Raw genomic sequence first — 24,165 nt, forward strand, 5'->3', positions numbered from 1 at the left:
CTTCTTGTGAAACTAAACAAGCACATACAATGTCACTTCTGCCCCTAAAAATAAAAATCACTCCTCAACTTCATATTTCCATTCAGTCATCACATCATAGTGAGGTATTATTTTACCAAAACACACAGTGAAAGTAATGAGTGCCTTTGTCATTCTACACCCTCACGCCCACCCCATCCACAGCGTGCTCAAGCCACCAGCATCTCTCACTCTCTCTCTCTCTCTCTCTCTTTGTGTGTGTGTGTGTGTGTGTGTGTGTGTGTGTATGTGTGTGTGTGAGTGTGTGTGTGTGGCGCCTGGCGCAGGTCTTACCTGGCAGGAGACAGCCCTCCTCTCTCTGTCTCACCTCTCCCTGCTGCTTTGGAGGAATTCTCTCCACAAAGCAAGGCATTTTTCTCTTCTCTCCCTGTGCGCCTTTACGGCTGGGCTGCACTCGCCCTCTCTCACTCTACCCTTCTCCTCTCCCTCTCTCTCACTCGCTCTCTCTCCCCCTCTCTCTCTCTCTCTCTCTCTCTCGCAGCACAGATGTCAGGGCTGCGCGTGTTTACCCACTTTACCAGTAGGGGTCCTTCAACACCCTCTGCTCCCCACAGCCACTGTGGAAAAACAGGCCCAGGAGAGTGAGATGGAAAGAAAGAAAGATAGAGAGCGAGAGGAAAAAGGGCCACTTAAGCCGATCTCCCGCGGTACGAGGCTGAGTGAGACGGAGCGGAGAAAGTTAGACTGGTCAGTCACTGGAAGTCACAGTGAGCTCAGGCCGTTAAAGTGAGACGCAGAGAGAGAGAGAGAGAGTGAGTGCCTGCAGCTGACACTAATAATGTGCCACATACTCCTCTCAGTCCACTGAAACTAGATACCACACTCGTACCTTTAAAGCAGACATGTTTTACTTTATTAACCGAATCAAAATCAGCCTGATTAGCTCAACCAATAGCATGAGTTTGGGGCGGGGCTATCTGTTCTAACCCAATAGCTGTGTAGAGAAAAGGAAACCTGTTAGAAAACAATCATTTTTTCTTAAATACTTTGCAACTTTATTAGTTTTGACGCTCAAAAATAATAATATAAAAAGGCAGCAGAAAGAAAAAAAAAACTTTTTTTTCTGAGTAATTGACACAAGTCTGTCAGATTTGTCAGCTTTGGGCTATTCTTCGGCGAGGAATTTCAAGTTTTGCTCCTACTTGTGGGGCACTTTTCACATTGCAGTATTAACGCTGGGGCTGTTGCCCGCCCGGACCCTCTGTCACGTCTAATGACAGCCCTCTCTCTCTCCCCAAGTCGAGTCACTCAGACAGAAGAATTTGAGACTAAGCCTCAAATTAATATCACGGGCCGGACAGCCTCAAACTGCACATTATGGTAAGTGGAAGGTTTCAAGGGTGAGCTAAAAAACAATCATTCTTTAAATACGAGGTGTGTCGACGGAACAGGGGAAATAATGTGGAATGAGAGCAGGGACCTGCTACTGGACTCAAATGGGAGGATGAGCCATGTGTGTGTGTGCGTGTGTGTGTGTGTGTGTGTGTGTTAGGGAGACTCGTACCCTCCTCCATTCGAACGAGAGGTGTTTTGCCTCTCAATTCATTCATGCAAAGATTGATTGATCAACACAGAAGCATTGACCTGCTGAATATGGAAACTTGTCCAGTGTTGTTAAAGTTGACATGGAATCAAAATCGACCCTGTTTGCTTTTGCATATCACTGCATATTATTATTAAATTCTTTATAGTCTTTAATAACTTTCTATGAAATGACTTTGCTTAACCTATAATGCTAACCAATAGTCAAATGACTTCCCAATCATTTCCTAATGTACTAAATAATGTTCCAGTTTTACAGCAAACTATGGATCTTTATCTAACAAAACAGGATATAAAAGTCCCAATTTGGCTTAATTTGCTTACAGCTGTGAGCAGGATAAAAACCGGACACATCATCCTGGACTAACCGCTAATGGCGTTAGAATGAAAGCAAATTGACAGTGTTTGAGTGAAATTAAACAAACAGTGAAATAAATACATCAAACAAAACACTGACTGAAACAGGTTTAACACGTTTCTATTACTTTTTGCAGAGCTATCATTATATGTTTTGGTTTGTGGGCTAATTAAAAAACGGCGACAGAAAAAATGCTAACTTAAAATGTATATTACAAAACAGTCACCGGCAACAAACGTGTACTGTAGCTGTGAACTTTATGAATGAAGGTTTAAGGCAATTCTGTGGTAAAATGACTGTAACGCACAGCCTCTCGAGGCCCATTGCTTTATTATTTCCAAAAGCAAAGCGAGGCAAGTATCTTCTAAGTGTACTTCACATACAAAAGCAAGTTATTTAGTCGACGACCCCAGATCACGGCACTTGCTCTCTCCGCCAGTGTCTGTTTTTCTTGTCTTTTTCTTTTTAACAGGCACTTCTGCTGTCATTGCGCTGGGACGTACGTGTTCCCTCTAAATGGCTTTTCTGACAACTGATCTGTAAATACAGCCAGATCTGCAAGTCTCTCCTTCTCTCTCTCTCTCCCTCTCTTTCTAGCATCAGCAACCCCTACCCTACAGCAACACACACACACACACGCACACACTACACACTGCCCCCATCGCAGCCCCACGGCACGTCCCCCCCTCTCTCTGACAGCCCCCTGCCCTCCTCCCCATCTCCATTCCCTCAGCCACTATAAAAACACAAATATGCCATAACTCAGCTTGCCCTGCCACGCTGCCTCCATCTTGCCCTGTACCAGGGGGCCCCTCAGGAAGGTCACCAACAAATGGCTTTCCGATTCACTGCCCCTGAAATAATTTTGTGTATTAAAACCTGAATCTGCACTTTCTGGCATGAAAGCTTTTCTAATTATTCTGCCGTCCTTGGGATAGACACAGATCCTTCACACGGGGGGAAACAAGCGACGGACCTGGCTGTTCAGCCGCCACAAACATCCGCTCTCAGTCTTTTTTCTTCTCTCTTTCTCTCTCTCGCTCATGCCCCCCTCCTCCTGCCCTCCTCTCATCTGCTCCCCTCTCGCCGCTATATAGCTACCCCCCCAATCTGTTTTCAAAGCGTGCCTGTCCTTTATTAAATTGTTTTCTTTTCCACATTATCAGTTGCCATGGAGACCTCATCTCTCGGATTATTTGAATTTCATTATATCTATTGATTTGGGAGCATTTCATCTTTTTTATTGTTTTTCTGTCAATTTTCGAAACGAATAACCATCTAATTTGCGTCAGTGCTGATTACGTTCGTCCCTCAATAGAGGTCGGCAGCTGCGCCGGGGAAACAAATCAATGAAAAACATCATAAAATTCGAAAGTACAATCAACCAGGATATGGGTGACATTCCATGGTTGCTGAAACTAAGTCATCAAAAAATATATACTTTTTTTTGCGCCTCTGCGTGCGAGCGTGTGTTCGCGCGTGTGCGCATGAGATATATATGCATCTGTGCAGGCGTGTGACTCAATATCAGGCGATGCTATGGTAAACTCAATCTACTCTTCAATGCCCCCCAGACCAAAACAAAAAATGCTTACTTTGTGTTTAAATAATTTATGCAATTTTAGCATTTATATATAAATTTTTTAATAAGCCGCTTGGAGCAAAGTGGCCATTAACAAAATACACAGCTGTCCAGTGGGCTGAGCACTCCAGATCAATTGCACTTTTTTATGACATGATAAAATGCTTTTAAAGCAATTTACACAAATATGGGGGGGAAAAAACCCTGCACCCGGGCTTCATTTATTCATAAGCTGGGGTATTAAAAAAAACGTGCAAAAGCCAGCATGAGAAGATGGTCCCAGGCCTAACTGAATCGGACTAGCTGTCCTTTCTACAAGGACATAAAGTTTCATTACCGATGCACGCAGTCAAAGGCAATTTAGAAAACACAATGTGCAAAAGAAAAACATCAGCATATTGGAGGTGTTTGCGTATTAAGGGGCGCCAGCGCTTTGTTTCCCAATTTTATGTTCATTATTTATTTTTGCCCAGGACGGTTTGCCATTGACACCCCACCCTCGAGGGAAGAGCGAGGGAGGGATGGATGGATGGATAGATGGGGGCATGTCCAAGGTGAGAGAGATTGTTGGGAAATAATAAGAGGTCCTGACAGGAGTCCACACCTCAGCGGTACACACATACACGTGGCAGACGGGTGTCACCGGGGAGGCAAACGCCGGTGTGTTTGCATGTGTGTGTGTGTAAGGAGGCACAAGCAGGTGTGTGGCACCAGACCAACACTATCCATCAGCCACTCTACAAACAGTCCCGGGTCTAACGCTGACATTCTAATCCGTTTCGTAACGCCAGTTTAGTCACAAACACGGTTACATTACGTATGTCATGCGCTGCACGCATAACAGGTGTGCTATTATTTTTAACAAGAGTATTGGGGCGACTTAATTTCCTTTGTTTCATTTCCGTCGATGCTGTTCAAACATTTTAAGCCAATTTTCAAAGCATCATGAAAAAGAAATTGGAGTTTTATGGCTTTTAGTCCAGACTAATAACTCCTAAAAGTTGACAAATCACTTATTACTTTCTATTAATAATTACTACATATATATTTATATATAATATATAGATGCTACCATTCAAAAGTTTGGGCTTGGTAAGATTTTTTAAATGTTTTTGAAAGAAGTCTCTTGTACTCAAATGAAAGCTCAAATAAATTTGTGAAGTATTTTTACAATCTAAAAAGTAATAATTGTTTTTTTTATCAATTATATATTTATATATATATATATATATATATATATATATATATATAAATGATAAAAAAAAAAAACAATTATTACTTTTTAGATTGTAAATATACTTCACAAATTTATTTGAGCTTATATATTAAAAATTATCTAAAAACTGAATAAATAGGGTTTCCATTGATGTATTTTAGGATATGACAATATTTGGCCAAGATAATATTTGGAAAATCTGAAATCTGAGGATGCAAAAAAATAAAAAATAAATAATAATCTAAATATTAAGAAAATTGCTTTCCAAATGAAGGTCTTAGCAATGTATATTACTAATCAAAAATTAAGTTTTGATACATTTACAGCAGGAAATTTACAAAATATCTGCACTGAACATATTTACTTACTATCCTAATGATTTTTGGCATAAAAGAAAAATCTATAATTTTGACCCATACAATGTATTTTTGGCTATTGCTAATATGTACCCATGCTACTTATGACTGGTTTTGTGGTCCAGGGTCACCTTTGGTTCTCAAGTAACATTTCTCATCTGCAAATTATATCCAAAATTAAAATGCATTTAATTTAAATTACTTATTGTATTAAACATTTATATACATTAAAAGAAAGCAATTTCTAAATAATTTTGTATTATTATGTCACAATTACTGTCACTTTTGATCAATTTAATACATCCTTGCTGAATAAAAGTTTACATTTCTTTAAAAAAGGCTTTTTGATGGTAGTTCATACGCAGTAATATTTACAGTTACTCTCAGACCAAAAGTATTGATGACTCACCCTGCACTACAAATTTCTGTCCAATCAAATCTCTCTAGAATAACAATGCCCCGCCCCCTAATACCACCCACTTTTGTAAGCAGCAAATAATGATACATATAGCACGCTTCAGGCTATGTATATACACAAAAGAAAGGCCCTTGAATATGTCCTTCCGAAACATATATATATATATATCATATTTCAACAGAACATTTTGCTGTAGTATGAGCCGTCTGTACTTCAGCAGGTTTAGCGTCTATGTGCGCGTGCATGTTGTGAAGACCCATCTACTATTTGGTTGAGGAGTGCAGAAGCTGAGCAGCAGGCTAATCTCATTTCAAAGCTTCTCTTCTCCTCCTCATGTGCTGACAGTCCTGGCCGCCTGCGCTCTTTATAAATGCTCTGCTAAGGGCTCCATGTTTGCGACACGTGTCAACATTTGACAAAGCATTACTTTTCGTACACAATATCCCGCGCCCGGGCCTCTGAAATGAGGTAGCTAACAAATTAGCTTTTTATGTTTATTTGCGCGTGGGTGTGTTTGAGGAGAGGACGGGCGGAAGGGGGGAGGCTGTGGGGGGAAAAGCAAAGGACATTTACGTTAACATTTCTGTTACGCTGAATGCGTTCTTTCCGAATCAGCTTACAAGCCTTACACACTCACACACAAAAAATACTCTTGTGGTACCATGGTAAAGTAGTGTAAGATGGAAGATAACACTGTTTTTTGATATGTAACATGCATGTAACACTACACATAACATGTTTAGTTACTGTTAGAAAAAGTATATTACATTACAGTGAAGCAGGAGACAAAGAAGGTGCTAAAGTCACGACTCCCACTGTCTATTGGGCAAACACATTTCACTATCCTAGGAGACTGGATAAATACTATTTTATGTATCACTATATGAATTCAGAGACAGTAATTACACCATTCTCTTTAGCTCCCACACAACAGCGGTAGATCTGAGCTGTGACGGCACAAAAGTGCAGTATACTGTACAATCGTAGGTGTATAAGTCACTTGACAGCTCTAGTTCTTGACAAATGAACACCACAGAGGCTTCATTGATCCGGTTTTTAAATGTTACATTAATAAGCTGTAAACACTGTGTTAAAACCACTTGATGTTAAGGAAATGACAGGTACTGATAGGATTGCTCTTCCCTGTCGGCTGTGGGTTAGAAGTAAGGACGGCAGTTTTCAGAGTGATTTCAATATTTGCCACCCCAGCGGCTCGCCTCTTCTCTCTTATCAATGTGGCAACAATAACACGCTTGTGTTTCAAACCAAACATTCCCACAGTGAATAATAGGCTATGTCTGAGTCCAGCCACCAGCAGCAATTTGTTTACACTGGACTGATCATAAACTACAACTTCCTACTGAAAAGCTATTTCTGCTTGACTTGATGCTCACAACAGCATTTATCAATACAGAGAGATATCTGGCCACACATTCACATTCGGTTTTGCTTTTTAACAGGCGTGAATTGACCATTGTTAATGACAAGTTACTATTATATGTACATATAAATCTATATTTAGTATTTAATATGTAAATGTGTCTAAATAATATTTAAATTTATTTTTAAATATTTTGGGAAAAATGCAGGACAATGATAATGACTGAAATATGACTGTTCCCATTTTTCTTTTTAAATAAGGCTTTATGTTTGTCTTTATCGAGGTCACCATGACCACAGTATTTGTTGGATATCTCTCGCTCTGTGCCCAGAGCCATCATGTCAATCAATGCATCTTCTAATTAAAATGATCTGTTGCCTAAATGTGACTCACTTACACAAATAAGCACACAAACCAGGGTCACAGTAATGTACAGGGTTTCCACACCTTTAGAACAATGGATTTCCATTGTGATTACTTTTCCATGTTGTGATTACTGAATTAAATAATACATTTTTTTTTATAAAAACTGCACTCACAAAAACCAATTTCTAGCCAAATGGAATATTTTAGAACTAACCCTAACTAGAAAAATATGTGACCCTGGCCCACAAAACCAGTCATAAGTAGCACAGGTATATTTGTAGCAATAGCCAACAATACATTGCATGGGTCAAAATTATCGATTTTTCTTTTATGCCATAATCATTAGGATATTAAGTAAAGATCATGTTCCATGAAGATATTTTGCAAATTTCCTACCGTAAATATGTCAAAACTTAATTTTTGATTAGTAATATGCATTGCTAACAACTTAATTTGGACAACTTTAAAGGCAATTTTCTCATTAATTGAATTTTTTTTTTTTTTTTGCACCCTCAGGTTCCAGATAATCAAATAGTTGTATCTCAAACAAATATAGTCCTATTTGTGATCCAGGGTCACGTATGTACATACTAAAATGTTACATTGGATAGAAATTAAATGAAAAGATTTTCCATGACTTTAAATGAATAAATATTAAAAATACATTTAATTTAAATAAATAATTATGTTAAATCTTTCAAAATAAAAAAAATTATAGATTACATTAATAAAAGGCCATTTCTAAACAATTGAACATTAATTTAAAATAATTAAACAGAGCTAAACTACTGTAGCTTAAATAAAAACTTTTTTATTAAATAATTTATTAATCAAAAAGTAAGTTCTGGGCTTACTTCTATTTCTAACATTTACATATTATACGTAGGGGTTTCACAGACTAAGAAGGGTGAAAAAGAAAAAAAAGAAAACATGGTATTAGAGCCCAGCGAAATAGAGACTGGCTTATAGAAGGATAGAGGTCTGGTCAAAGCTTGCCCAGACTAACAGAGCAATAAAGCATCATGTCCGTGCACAGAGGCTTTAAAAAGCACGATTAAGAAGGACCCAGGTTAATAATTAAAATGCATAATTATTGACCCCTATTTTCAATTCCTCGTAAAGTACATTAGATCAGGAAAACAGAGAGGACAGAAGTGAGGTGTCTCTAATGCACTCTTTCCTGCTTGAACTTCCTCTACATCCTAAAGTGCCAGTTCGCTATTGAGATTTGCACTTAATGAGGGTCCGTCACAAAAAAAAAATCTCTGAGACCATCAACAAGCATTACAATCACCCCCCCACCCCCCCAACCACTCTCAGTGCCAATGCCCACCCGGAGAGCCGGGCCAGACAGGGGAAATTTGAGGGTTAACTGTCCCTTAGGGGGCTATCAATGCACGGAGAAACCGTCACTACTGGTGCCCCCCATTCTCGTTTGACAACCAGGCCCTAACAGATTAACATGCAGTCAAGAGTGATATATTTCCTGCCAAGTAGTCAAATCACTGCTGTATAATGATTTTGTGTGTGGGAAGACACAAGAGGGACACTCTTAATTAAGAGGAAATATTTGTTTTGGGGTTATGAATCTGGTTGATTCTGATTGGTCCACTCGCAGCGACACAGTTTAAATAGGTCAGTCGGGTGATAAATTGTCATTTTGACACATTAAAATTGTGACGTCAAGAGGCTGGAGGAGAAAGAGGGATCAGCCGAAGAGGTCACAATGAAATGGCCTGGTTCAAATAGAGGCTGCTGAAATTACCAGCGGAGTTCTTCAAAATCCTGAATGCCAAGGACAGGTGGATTAAGGTATTAAAACAATCGCATTTCAGTCTTGAAATAGTCCTGCACATGACTCAGCATCAAGCCTATCTGTTCAAGATCAGGTGCGAGCGAATTCGCAACCGTGCGCAAGATCTGCTGTAAACATCAGCTAAAGCTAATGCGAGTAATGATTATGGCAAATGTTCCTGAAACAATCCCATCACCGGAAAAAAAAATTGTAAATGCACCCAGATGGTGAGCTGCTTCAGACTGACATTTTCCGATGGCATGCTAACATGCACAATTGAGAAAGCTACCAGAATTCAAACGAACTGAGCATTTCACTGTATTTCTTCCTCCTCTAATTAATATCAGAGAGCTGGCTGCAAGGGAGACGAGAAGACAAGGGTTACGCTAAAGTTCAGTCCTGAATCTATTTACAGTGCCGAATTAATAAGAACCGGAGGTGATAATAGTGCCAACACATTCAAGCATTTGGGTGAGTGATTTTAATTTAATCAAAGCCGTTTAGTACAAGTCTATTCTTTAGCGCAACAACTGTGGAGAAGGAAAAAAAACACTTCTTTTCCCTCTCGCTTTCCAGCTAACCGAGTGGATGGAAACCTATAATTTCTTCATACACCGCTGTATAAACTAATGTGGTGTTGATGGTCAAGCCTTGAAGTGTATGTGCTCATTTATGGCTGTTCCCTGCGAATGAGGAAATGGTTGAGAGAAAAGACTCTTAATACTTTAAAAATTCCATTAGTGAACTCACTGCCATCATGGGACTGTCTCCAACAGAGGCACTTTCTTCACAAGACCAAGAGTTATGTCTTACATATCTCTGTCAAATGGACGGCTCTGTGAACCTAAATACTCCTCAAACCCTGTTCAAACCCTTAGATGACAAAGCTTTTTTCCCCTTTGTCTTTATAGGATAATTTTAGAAATAAAATAAAATAAAGGTTTGACATTAAGGAGAAATCTACAAACTGCACTGCTTGTAATGCTGATAATTAAGGTGAGCCGTGATGAAAATTAAGCCTCTTAGTGAAACGCAAACCATCTGGGACAACAATATTGCTGTGAATGTACAGGCCATAAGCATCCACAGTCATACTGTACCCTTGGAATGCACAGAAAATGACAGAGAGAAAACAGGAAGCCAGAGAGAGAGAGAGAGAGAGTAAGAGAGAGAGAGAGAGAGAGCAACCTGTGCCCTTCAGTCTCAGTTAAGGCACAGCTAACCAAGTCTGACAGCTGCCGGCTCCTTGACAATTGGGGTCAGTTAGAGGAAAAGTAGCTCAAGTTTTCATGGCTTTGCAGGAGATGTTCAGGAGCAACTGCCCACCGCAGCATCAAAGGGGATTAGAGGCCGCAGCCATCTGCTGCCAGGACAGGCCATGGGCCTTTCATGTCCTTCTTGGAGAGAAAGGCAATCCTTCCGTTGCACACCGTAGTGGAGGAAAGGTCTAGCTGGGAGGGACATAGCCAATTAGACCCAAATCAGCAAGAGAGAGAAAAAAAGCCAAATGTACACTATTAATAGCAGGATTGTGTTGGCGTCTACTTATGTGGATATGCTTATAAGGAGAAACACAACACTTTTACATCCTCACCATTTAGTTCTTGTTATTAAAGATACCTCAAACTTAAAGGAGAAGTTCACTTGAAGAACAAAAATGTACAGATAATGTACTTACCCCTTTGTCTTCCAAGATGTTAATGTCTTTCATTCTTCAGTCAAAAAGAAATTATATTTTTTGAGAAAAACATTTCAGGATTTTTCTCCATATAATGGACTTCTATGGTGTCCCAAATTTTAAACTTTCGAAATGCAATTTAAATGCGGCTTTAAACGATCTCAAATGTGGTTGGTAAATGATCCCAGCCGAGGAAGAAGGGTCTTACCTAGCGAAACGATCGGTTATTTTCATTAAAAAATACTTTTTAACCTCAAATACTCCCCTTCTCTTGCTCTGCCTGAACTCTGTGTATTCTGGTTCAGTTAGGGTATGTCAAAAAACTCCCATCGTATTTTCTCCCTCAGTTTCAAAAATCACTTCAAAATCATCCTACATCGCTGCAGAAGTACCAACCCAGTCTTTGCAAAGTGAACATGCAAAGATGATCAAAAACCCTTAACAAAAAAGGTAAAACAGTGATGTAGAATGATTTTGAAGTTGAGGGAGAACATGAGATGGGAGTTTTTCGACATACCTTAACTCAGAGTTCAGGCAGAGCAAGACAAGACAAGCGTCTGACATTAAAAAGTATATAAATTGTATTTTTTTTAAATGAACATAACTGATTGTTTTGCTAGATAAGACCCTTCTTCCTTGGCTGGGATCATTTACAACCGCATTTGGGATCCTTTGAAGCCGCATTTAAGCTGCATTTTGTAAGTTCAAACTCGGGGCACCATTGAAGTCCACTATATGAAGAAAAATCCTGAACTGTCTTCCTTAAAAAACAATTTCTTTACGACTGAAGAAAGAAAGACATGAACATCTTGGATGACAAGGGGGTAAGAACATTATCTGTAATTTTTTGTTCTGGAAGTGGACTTCTCCTTTAACCCCAAAAGAAGAGTCAAAAGCATAGACTTGCATTGAAAAGGGGGCTCAAGATCAGAATCTTATAGAGATTATTGGGATGAAGCAACCAGTCATGGTGAGCCTTACATTTCTGTGCTCTGAATCTCATTTTTCCCTCTCTCTTACACATTTATTGACAAGCTATGCCAACATTTTTCTTTGAGCAGCTAATTTGTTTTGGGTCCTGTTCCTGGCCTCCCCCATGACTGTTACCTCAATAGTCTGCTACCTTTCAGCTCAGCAGCTCAGCACTTGACCCGCCGTCGTCGCTTATTTCCAGCGCTCTAATTGTCGTTTAATCACATATCAACCTGTCACTTAAAGAGCCCCTTTTTCAATTGCAGGAATTTGCATATTGTGTGAAACTAATTTCTATCAAAAGCTCTGCTGGCTGTGAAAGCTTTCGCCTACCCGGGCTCTCTCTTTCTCTCTCTCTCTCTCGCTCTCTCTTCTCCAAAGCGCCTGATATTCTCCATTCTGAGTACAGGTTTGTTAACAGCCTCACACATATGGTGACAGGCGAGATAAGGAGCTGAGAGCTCATGACGGAAGGTGCCGGTGAAAACATGATGTCATAATGGAGGGGTTCGTTGGGCAACCGCTGAGGTTAATATTACCCTCCACTCAACGGTAATGGCATACATAGGGAGCGCTCTTTTCGTTACAAGTGTAGGCCACACGTCCGCTTCTATCTCACGCTGGGATTTGATGATCCTGGCCGGTTTTTACGCAGGGTCCTCGCGGTGACGGTCCTCCAGAGATGGACAAGTTTAATTAGGGAGAGGAGGGAAGCTCTTTGTTCATCCTTTTATTATATTAATTGATAAAGGGGGCTGGGAAGGGGGCTCTTGGGGGACAAGGATGAGGGAGTGTGTTCAGAGGGGTTTAATCCCGTTAGAGGCACCGGTCCGTACCCCAGCCTCACTGGGACCCTACGCTAGCTTTTCACCTCCACCCCCCTTTTCCTCGATCTTCCTAAGGGCTGTTACTCCGCATGACGGACCATAATGAAGAGGTCTTTTTTGGGTTCAGATGGGACGAGGCCTGCAGATGCCACCCTGCTTGAGAGAACTGATCTGACCTTGTTTTCTATTATACATATTATAAGTATTATATATGTAAAAATGTGCATAGAGTCAAATCAAAAATTACACAAATTTGGGACCAAAAATTTGATTTGACACTTTGACCTGACCATGTTTTGTTACATACCTTTCTATCAAAGTTATCTGACATTATCAAGATTAATTTGTTCTGACACAGTTTAACTTTTTGAGTTGTCATATTTTATTACCATTTTCTAAACTATAGCAAATAAACTGTGATAATGTGAGAAATCTTGAAGGTGCCTTAATAAATTTAAGTTTGACTCTACATATCATATACACTGTATAAAATGAGTTGAAAAAACTTAAAGCTTTAATGCATCTTTGTGCAGATTTTTAGGTTCCCTCAACAATCTCTTTGTATTTTTGATTCAAAAGGTCCTGTAAACTAGAAAAAAAAAAGAAAGAAAAGAGTTTTACAGTATAGCGGATGCAATATTGAGATGAAATGGTCGTTATTAGTAGTATTTCAAAATTTCTCAAATTTTACCTTTCCAATATTGAATATTTGGTTACATTTTTGGTGAAAAATAATATGTTGCTCCATCAGACAATCTAAGCATTCATAGAAATAATTTGAAATACTGTCACTATCCTTAAAGTGCACGCTTCATGTACTAATACACACTAAGTTAGTTTCAGCCCTGATGCGTTGGCTCATTGAAGGGTTCATCTCAACCTGACCAAGTTCCTTGTCATTTTTTTTTTCAACAAGGAGTCAAGATGTCTCAAAACTGTCAAAAGCATTTTCCACGAAGCTGAAGAGAGGGACAAGAGGGAGACGGGAAAAAAACCTCACGCGCAGGCATACGCACCGACACGGACACACTTGCACGTCCACGCTCGCGAGGCTGTCAGGTAAATTAGATCTGAAAGCTGACAATTTCTGACCATATTTCCTTGATTATTTCGAACAAATGCACACCAGCCGCTCTAAGGAGATTAAAGTGACATAAAAGTCTCAAGTGGGAGGAGGGAGGGCAGAGAATCCAGGTCACCCCCATTTGTCCCCCTGCCTGACAGCAGCTATATCGCTATCCAATCCAATAAAAATCCCCCCTCCTTTTGCTTTAATTAATTTTACAGCTAGCTTGCTTAATTACTTTCAATCAAAATCCTCTTGCCATCACAAAATTAGAAATGGTTCAACTCCATTAGTCTAAATTCTTCATTTACATACACAAAGACTGTCAGCTCTTGCTAAGCAAACGGCCTCTCGCCTGATGAGATTGTTTTTTTCTTTCCCTTCACTCTATCTCTCTCTCCCTGGCCCGTCTCTCTCTCTCTCTCTCTCTCTCTCTCTCTCCCTCTCTGTCTCTATCACTGTCTTTCTCTAATCATAAACATGTTTAGTGTTAAAGGAGTGGTAGGGATGTCCAAAACTTACTTTCAAAACTGGTGGGTTGCCTGTACGACTAGTTGACTAATCAGAAGTCCTATATAATTAGATTGATTTCAGGTTCACCTGAGCTTTCAGGAGGCATTTAAATAAGATGAGAAGAGCTTGACAGAGTGCAATGGAATAAGAATGGAGGGTTCTTGAGATTTTTTTTAACTTAAAAAAAAAAACACTTTTTATTATTTAAACTAGTCAACTTTCCATTGTGAATTACTGAATTATTATTATTATTAAAATATATCTTATTTTTATTGCAGTTCAGAACTTTTTAAATCAAAAATCTATTTTAAACAAATGTGCTTTTGAATACTGTTTTTATCAAAGAATCCTGAAAAATATATACATTTTCACAAAATATTAAGCAGCACAAAAGTAATAATAAAAATTTTTTTTTTTAGAAATTTTAGAACAGAAAATGTATTGTGAATTCAATTAAAATATTCCTTTTTATATGATATTACTGATCAAATAATTGTAGCTTTGGTGAGCATAAGAGACATCTTTCAACTTGACATTAAAGTTATAATAGGCCTTTACAAAAATGTTCAGTAAATCAGTCATTTTGCAACTTTTCACTTCTTGTTCCCCATCAACAAAAACTGAATATGCACAAAATCTTTGACCAAAACATGCTCTTTAAACAGGAACAAAAAATCTGCCTCAAACCGAAACAAACATTCCTTGTATCAAACAAACACTGCAGCAAGTCATACTGTAAATATATATATATAAAAAAAAATAAAAAAAACACTAAAATGCTTTAAATGTAATTGTTGCGATTAAATTGTATGTAAATAAATAATAATAAAAAAAACACTAAAATGCTTTAAATTTAATTAATTGATTATTTTTTTAATAAATTTTTTTTTTTTTTTTTTTTTTTTAAATTTCGATTACATTTTCAATGAAAATCAAAGTGTCAACCGGAGGTTATGCATTTATTACATTTTCCTACCACTTGAAATTTAATTATGAGTTAAGAGTTTTTACTGAAAAATCAGAAAATTGCAAAGTTAAATGTAAGGAAACATTGTTATGACATTTTTTGAATAGATAGGTGGCAGAATAAGGCAGTGCAGTATGTTGTGCACAAATACACCCATCCTGGGTCTCTTGCCTTTTAGGCCGGGGCCACACAAGCAGTCATCAACTACCGTAGTTTCGACGTGATATTCAGAGGCCACACAATAATTTCCACTGGTGACGCGTCCTCTCCATCACACTCAGTGCCCAAGGCCTGCACATCAACAGGAATTAAGGACATGCAGACACAGTTAGTGGGCTGGCCATGGAATCAACCCCCAGCCCTGCTCAAATAACTAGGGCCCTGTAATAATGACAAAATCAAAGCAGGCCCTCGCTGGTGCTATGGACGTCCCCAAGCATCACCACTCAACCCTGATATCCACACACACACACACACACACGCACAAAGTGCTGACTCTGGCATGGCACGTTGTTCTGTTTGCCCTCACTTTCCTTGACCACACGCATACAAAGCCGCAAACACTCACTAACTGGGATGAGCTTTGATCTGTTGTCTGCACGCTAAACATATTATCTTTCAGCAGCTCGCCTCTCGTGCTGTCCTCGCTGGTGATGATGCAAAGAGAAAGTGACTTTGGAAAAGACTTATTTGCAGGGTTTCATTTCAGAAGGTTCGTGACACTTAGAAAATTAGGCCAAGGAGCTGGAAGTGTCTCCTGTTTGGATGTCCCAACTGGGACATCAACCCTTCTATCATGTCCTCTTTATTTTTTGCAATCATAATTTTAGTTATTTTTTTTTAAATATGCCTTCAAAGTCCTAAAATTATGGAAGCCTGTTTCTGCCACTGAATTAAAAAAAAAAATATATATATATATAGTTTCGGAGGTAGTGTGTAAATGTGATTGCAAAAATTTTGGATATAAACTCGCAATTCTGTGAACACATTAGTCTTTTTTTCTCCTCAAAACTGGACTTTATAACTCACAATTGCAAGTTTATATCTCACAATTCTGAGAAAAAAAATCAGAATTGCGAGATACAAAGTCGCGATTGCGAGAAGAAAGTCAGAATTGCAAGTTTATATCTCAGAATTCTGACTTTATTTCTTGCAATTGTGAGTTTATATCCCACAATTCAGACTTTGTAACTCGCAATTGTGCGTTTATATCTCACAGTTCTGAGAAAAAAAAGTCAGAATTGTGAGATAAAAAGTCACAATTATTATTTTTTTATTCAGTGGCGGAAACGGGCTTCTGCATTTTTCCTCAAATATCATCTTTTGCTCATGAATATGCCATGTTACAAAAATAAAATGGAAACCGTTTAAACTTTTCATTTAGAATATCAGGAGACTGCGATGGAGGAAGGCCCTGAAGGAGGGGGGCACTGGGTCTCTGTTGGCTGGCTGGTGTTGAGCAGCAGTTCTGCATCCTTCAGAGTGCCAGCAGTGCTTCTCTACCAGCCCTGCTCACTTGGGCTTAGCTAATTCTGTCACTTTGCTCCACGCTGCCCACGCTGAGCCTCTTTAAACGGCTCCGCAGCATCTCCGCTGCTTCCGCTCTTCCTGCGCTCCTCCTTAACGAGGGGTCGCTCATACCAGCGGAACAGTAATTGGGAGCAGCGGCCTGATCGTAGACCACCAGTCCACTTTAGCGGAGCTAAATAACCTGTCTGTCTGTCACTGGCTTCCCTCTGTACTCATGCAAATCCACACCATGCTGCAGGGCAGATTTTGTTTGTTTGTTTGTTTGTTTGTTTGTTTGAGGACAAACACTATATAGTGAGTGCATTAAAGAGTATTATATATAGATACAGAATTTACATCTAAATGCATTTAAATGTAAATACGAAGTTACAAAGTTTAATATGATATAAATATAAGATAATTATTTATAAGAACTGATCAAATGTAAACGTGCACCTTCAATGCTTAAAGCAATGTAAGAATAAATGCATAATTATAAAACTTAATAAATAAAATTATCACTGTTCCTAAAAAAAATGGCTGCTGAAAAACAAAAGAGATACAGCAGCTGAACAACTTTCTATTATATTATTGTAAGATTGTGAAACATTGCGTGTTGAGAAATAATTGCTATTCCAAAGAAAGATTATAAAATATGATTACATTCAAATCATGCAGTGACACCACACGCTGCAAAATAACAGCACAAAGGCACATTCATTACACGCACAAAACAGCATAAAGACAGAAACATAAACAGTGAACTGGAGAACTGTCCCCTCATTGTTCATCTGACTGCACATACATAGAAAAACAGTGTTTTCCCTTTATGCAATTATTTAATGAGAAAGGGAATTTGCCCCAATTCCCTCATTTTGCAATGTATGACATGCTATACTACACAAAACAAACACACATGGAAAAAAAACAAGTTTAAACCCCAGGCTTTCCCTTTGAATTTCCCAGACACTCATTGTTCGGAAGAGTTTCGGATGATTTTAGCCGTGATTTAATGTAGCTTGTTAAAGAGTGATGATGTCAGCACAATAGAGGAGCCTCTAAATCCACCACATTCACCCAAAATGCCTCGATGAGATAATCACGGGTGACGTCTGCGAAAACACTTATTATATTCGCCCATCGCCTGGCTGAAGCTGCTAAAACTCATCAGCGTTATTCCCTATTTCTCTCTGGGAACGAGGAGGGGGGATAAAAGATGATCTGAACTTTGAGGGAAAACTAGCTTCTCTCTCTTTTTTTCTTTTTCTATGAAGAAATGGCCCGCTTTATTGCTTACTGAACATATTGGTCTGATTTTCTGTGAGCAATCACACAACTTTGACGTATTTTCCTTTAATAAACAGCTTGTTTTTTTGAATGCTAATGCGGGAATGGTGAATCTTAGGCTGTTGTCCCTGTTCTTGTGCACATGGGCTTTACCAAAGTCCCATAAAAGGCTTGGAGCTGACAACTCAGCACTAGAGATAAGAAAAGGATCAACCTGAGCCTTTCTCATAGCTTAATTTATTTTAAATCCCGGCTCTATTTACCCAGCGCAGGCCAGCAGCCATTGTCCACCTAAACCTAGAGAAACTAATCGGTGCTTCAGTGTGGCACCTCCACGAAACTAGTCAGGTATTTATATGTATACGTCGATAATCTCACTATGTTCGGGGGCTTCGGCCTGAGTTGTGAGTCTGCTGGGTCGAGGGCAGCGGCTCCCTGTAGTGTAAGTTAATAATGAGCGGCTCTTCGGCAGTATGTGATGTGGAGGTGAGGTCCTAATCCTCCGGCTCGCCCCCACGGGGGCAGGCCTCCACCCGGCCCCTGTTTATCATCGGCAAGAGCCGCGCGGTCGAGGGAGGGGAAGCGCAAGGCACTCGGGCCGCTCACGTCAGACAGGATATCTTCTCCGATGCGCCAGCACTTTAACCCGGCCTGTTATTAAAACTCTAATCTGTTAAACATGTCAATGTTAGCACTTTTAGCGTGATTAATAAAGCGAGACATAAAGCGAGACTCCAGAGTGCTGCGCAGGCCTTTCTGTTGCCTTGGGTTGTTTTGTTTCATGCGTTTCTTTTGTTTGATTTAAATTCTTTTTTTATTTTGCCTCATAAACGGTTTGAATTATCTCCTCGCACATACATAATTCTCCAAACATTTTCTTTTGGTATGCGCCTCACGTCAATCAGCTTTTGAACCTGAAACCGAGAATTTATTAACCTGAAAGATAAATATTCAAGACTAACCGAGACATATATCTTCACGGAGCAAACTCGGAAAAAGGTTTCCAAGACGCTAGTATCAAACTGGCTTTATAGAATCTGAAACAGTGTATGTGCTCACAGGGAAAATAGGGTGATGCACAGCAACGGTACTGAGGCGGAGGGGGAGACTTAAAGGATGTGATTTATCTGAGCTTGATTGCGTGTTAATCGAGGTTACGTGTATTAAGTGGAATCTAATTGGAACAGACACTGGCAGCCTGACAGATCGACATGATGCAGATGGATTGAGAGAGAGAGAGAGAGAGAGAGAGAGAGAGAGAGAGAGAGAGAGAGAGAGAGAGAGAGAGAGAGAGAGTGAGTGAGAGAAAAAGAGAGAGAATGCAAGAGAGGGATAGCGGTGAAGCAAATATGAAGCTCCTAAGAGGTGCTTTCCAAAATGAAACAAGAATTCGTACTTAACCTACTGGAGTTATATTTAAAGAGTTGAAAACTTCAATAATACACATGCAACATAAAATTAGAATGTACTGTATTTTAATGCAATTTTGTATTTAATGCATGCTGTTATAAAGAAATCAAATCAAAATGTAACTTGAAAACAACTTCCTTGGATGATGACATCACTAAGGCCATCATCCATTCACTTCTCAATGGAAAAAAATCAACATTTTTTCTTATAGAATGTCCTGTTTACATTGAAATTTTTTTTATCACACTATGGTAAAATGGCTATTTACATTGATTTTAAACAGATAGTTTAACCAAAAATGAAAAAAAGGGGTCCAGTGTTTGAAATTCATTCTATGAGAAAAAATGTTTTACAAAAAGAAGTTCCACAGAAGAAAGGAACTCATACATGTTTGAAATTACACTAATGATAATGATGTTTATCCCACTAAGAATTAGGAATATCACAGTAATTTTATGACAGTCTGGCAATTTTTCTGGCCCTTCCAGAAGACACAACTGCACCACTCCACCGCCTCAGTTGCCACAAACACTCATTTATGCTTTATTGGAAACAAGAGGGGGGGGGGGGGTATCCTCTCCTTCAAAAAGAAAAAAAGGGCCCAGCTGCTCCAGTACATCTCACCTCTGGGAGCCAACTGCCCATGTGTACTCAACTCCTCAGCTTTTTCTATCCCAGAAGACAACTGGTTTGAAGGCCCTTGCTTTAAATCTGAAGCATTCACCCTATGACTATGTGCCCTTTGCAACATTAGTCAGAAAAAAGGCACAAGAGCCACACCTGTTGTGCCAAACAACTGCTCTCTGAAAGGCTACACAAACACGTAACAAATTATACCAACAGAAAAGGAGGGGGGGGGGGGGGTGAAAAATATCTGCAGCCGCATGCCAAATGCCGAACGGGAGGAGGTGACTTTAAGGGTTCTCTCTCAAATGAGCGTGTGGACACAAGCCTGTTAACAGACATCGATTCCATCGGGTCTTGGACTCAGAAATGTCATTTGTAGTCATCTTTTATCACAACTGTGTTCAATAACAGGCTTGTGTTATTAACAGCGGCACATACCCGTCGTGGATGACTGTGTCCATTCGCGTCCCTTCATTTTGCACTCGTTCTTGCATGATAATTACACAACTGATGATGGGAATGATATCATTTTGTGCTGTAATCTCAGATTATTTCACGTTCAGTCAACCCAGAGTCTAAAAAAAAAACTGAATTGTTTAGTTTTAGAATATGATTATGGTGCAAGTAGGTGGACATACAATGTTAAAATAATGCTTTTTAATACTTTATTTTTACTCTCTTTCTACTTTCAAAATTTCACACTTAATTCATTGTTACGGTTATTTTTTAGTAAAAATTAACTAGCAATTTTTTTTTCAGTGTTGGAAAAAATAAGTTATACATTTTACCATTTCTAACCCATGACGTTGGTGTTGCAAACTTCAAAAAAAGACACTAAAACAATGAATCAGAAAGACGTACTGCATTGTTTAGCAAAGACTAGAGAGAATAAACCCTCACTCGTCAACACAAAATGCTCAAATCGCTCTCGACACAGTCCCGTCACAGTGCTGAGACAAGGGACTGAGCTACTCCTCTCCTCCTTTGATTTGATGCATGCTGACTGTTACACTAATGGCATTAATAAGGACAAAATTACTATTTTGAAACACTGACTTTTCATCTTCCTAATCTGTCTGGCCATGTCCCTGCCCCCAGCCCTCCATTACGGGACCTGCGGACGAGTAGCCTTCCCATTGCTCGGTATGCCATGCAAATTGATTGCAACATTTTGAGAGGCCAAGAAGACTATGATCATTGAAATTTGACCCTCAGCTATTTTTAAGTGTTTGATTGAGATAGCAACTCATCCAGTTCAGCCCAGATTGGCCAGATAAGATTTCTCTCACTCGGGATATTTTTCTTACGCGTGGCACTTGGCTTGCAAAAGCAGATTTCGCAGCAGAAACATGCAGGAATTTAGATCACAAATAAAGGAATATGGATATATATGTATTGTAATGTGCAAAGGGAGGGCTGGTCATGCTCTGCTAGGCTTTGAGCTCTAACATTGAGAGAAATGACACAGTATGATCAAGGACATGAATTGCTCATTGATTTTTAGCGCCAGCTTAACTATCCATTCCAATTGATTTTAGCCCGGCCGGGTTATGCGAGTTATGGCACTTTTAATGCATCTTCTGTATGGCAGCTCACTACTGACAGTGAACAAATTTCAAAGCACACAGGAGGGAGGAAAAAATGTTGATATGTAAAACGACTTGCCAAAACATGCGAGTTGTTTTCTCTCTATCTTTTCTCTCACTTCAGCCCTCTCTCGCCCAGTTCCTGGTTGGGAAATATGCACATCATAAAAAGTGTACTTCAGTCTCTAATTATTGGGATATGTCAGTATTTTCACCTGAGAAAACCTTTGCTGATTACAAAATAGAGGCAAAGTGATATAAGTCTGCCGAAATGTTAATTACAGCGCATAGCTGCTCTTTGTGAGCCAGTGAGAAAGAACATTCTAGGTGCACAGGAACCAAATAAAACCTTTACTGCCTCAATATGCACACCACATACAGTATACATTTCACGCTGAGAATATACAGAGCCTGCTTACCAGAAGTGAATCAAGTTTCCACCAAACACGTCCAAAGAAAGTGGCCAAAACTTATGAAAATGCTAAATATCCTACATAAAAACATATAGCCTATTTTTTTTTCCAGTGTGCAATTGTGTTATTATTCTTAGGCAAAAGCATCAAATAAATTCAATTTCGTGGATCATTCTTAATGTATCTCTTCTCTATCAGTGGTATTATATCATTTGCATCAATTATTAATTAAGCCTGGGTTTAGTGAAATAAGAGATAATGTGAGACATGTGATCCAATAGATGGGCTAAATGTCATCTGTCACAGAGAAACACGTTAAAATAGAGGCTCACTTTCCTATGCGGGCTCAGCTTTCACCCTGGGGAGGGGAGATTTCTTTTACTTCTGCAAAATACCATTTTCAAATATCACAAAGTCTATTACGGCACACTCATTTCAGCCCTATTGGTTCAAGTAGCTATTAAGTTCGAAGGACATTTCGTTCTGTTTTCAAGTAGGGTCGGATTGCAGGCCGAACTGAAACCCTAAATTTCAGAACTAACATCTTCCCTTCTCTCATCCCACCTGAGACATCATTTCATTTCCCATACTACAGCTTCATGAGACAGGTTTAATGCAGATTTTGGTGCAAATGGGACGTGGTGAGTGTGTTTCCAGCACGGTGAGTGGAAGTAGCCACCAGCGCTGCGTCTATAAGAGTGTCAGAGTGTGTGGGTCAGGATGAAAGACAGGCTCCCTGTTAAAGCCGCGAGAGCTTTCAGCCATGCGCTTGTTTCTCTCAGTCTCATTCATGCTGTGGCCGTTGAGAGCAAACTGCACATTGATTCATTTCAACAGGACGACAGGCTGTATGTGGGGAACATGGTTTAAACGCAGTGTATATGATGTCGGTGAAAACAGAAGTTAGATAAAACTGACATCTGGGAACACCCGGGGACATCCTCTATTTGTAAATTGTTCAGAAATACATTCCACACAAAAAAATGCATACATACATATAAATAATAATGCTAATAACGAATGATTAAGTTATTAATTAGTATTTATATTTCAAGCTTTAGCAATTATAATTAGCTTAATTTAAACCAAAAGTCCATAGAAGTACATTTGTGTGCAGAGCAGTACTCAAACTCTTAAAATACTTGCAATGCTTGAAATATCTAAGATATTATATATTCTTTTCAAGGCGTAATTAAAATATGTAAATGTAATTTATGACAGCGTACAATAACTATGGCCTTTCTATCACTCTGTTCTTTCACAGGCACACACACCTTTTTTGAAAACACAAACAGCAAAAAAAAAAAAAAAAACATGAACGCCCTCCAGCATTATTGACGATGTGATAATTCTCATTTGAGAAAGCGACTTTGCACTTGTGCTTGTGCTTTGCATGACAGCATAATTACAATATTTCACTTTTCCTGTTGATTCACTCTATTTGTGCACAGCAATGATAGAGCCAGCACAAACCGTCTGCCAGTTACAACAGCAATGAGACACGTCATGGAAAACTTTATGATCTCATGTTCCTGTTAATCAAGGTTTGAAAAAAGCGAAGTCCTTCACTCCTATTTACCTAAACCAGCTCACTTTGTGTAGCATTATTTTATGGGTTTGTTGTTCTAGCGTGAGGTATTATAACTTTGCATTCTTTCCCAAGGTCAGCTGCTGGCGTGACACACACAATATTTGCTTATGGGGCTTTTCAGGTCAGTTCTATTATATTTACATCAAATAATTTTTGATAAGGGATGTAAAAGACCTATAAAACTGTACCATAAATGGGAGAGGTGTAGTTGGAAAAAAAAGTACAAAAGATCAACAGGTTGTTTTTTTTTCCCTTTCCTTTTTTTTGATCTTTGACACGTTGACATTTTTGCAATGCACCTAAACTAGGCCAACAAAGTGGGCACCAGCTCTTGTTTCTGCCCAAAGTACCTGTCTCTTATCTCTACAGCTCTATAATCACTTAACAAAGACTCGGGCATTTGCACAAATTAAAACATCAATAATGCACGAGTGCTTTTCAGTTTCTGCCACACACACCCCAGTGCTGGGGCAGCAGCACTCTCTCAAAATGTGCCACGCTCTCGCCCTGAGAGACCTCAAATCCAGTACCAACCCACCACCCCCTCGACTCGGGAGGGGGGGAACTGAATGCAATAGACGATTGGGGGAGGGCTTATTTTTTAAGAATGAGGGAAAGTGGCGCTTCAGTGTAAACAGCCAACACCCTTGAGTGGCGTACTTCCAT

General features: G+C 39.3%; 1 protein-coding gene across 3 annotated transcripts in view; it reads right to left on the reverse strand.

The window, feature by feature from the left end:
• Positions 1 to 24,165, reverse strand: part of casz1 (castor zinc finger 1) — a 105,008-nt gene that overhangs the window by 52,515 nt on the left and 28,328 nt on the right. The window lies entirely within an intron of this gene.

Source organism: Garra rufa, chromosome 18 (genome assembly GCF_049309525.1).
Source record: "Garra rufa chromosome 18, GarRuf1.0, whole genome shotgun sequence".
Lineage (NCBI taxonomy): Eukaryota > Metazoa > Chordata > Actinopteri > Cypriniformes > Cyprinidae > Garra > Garra rufa.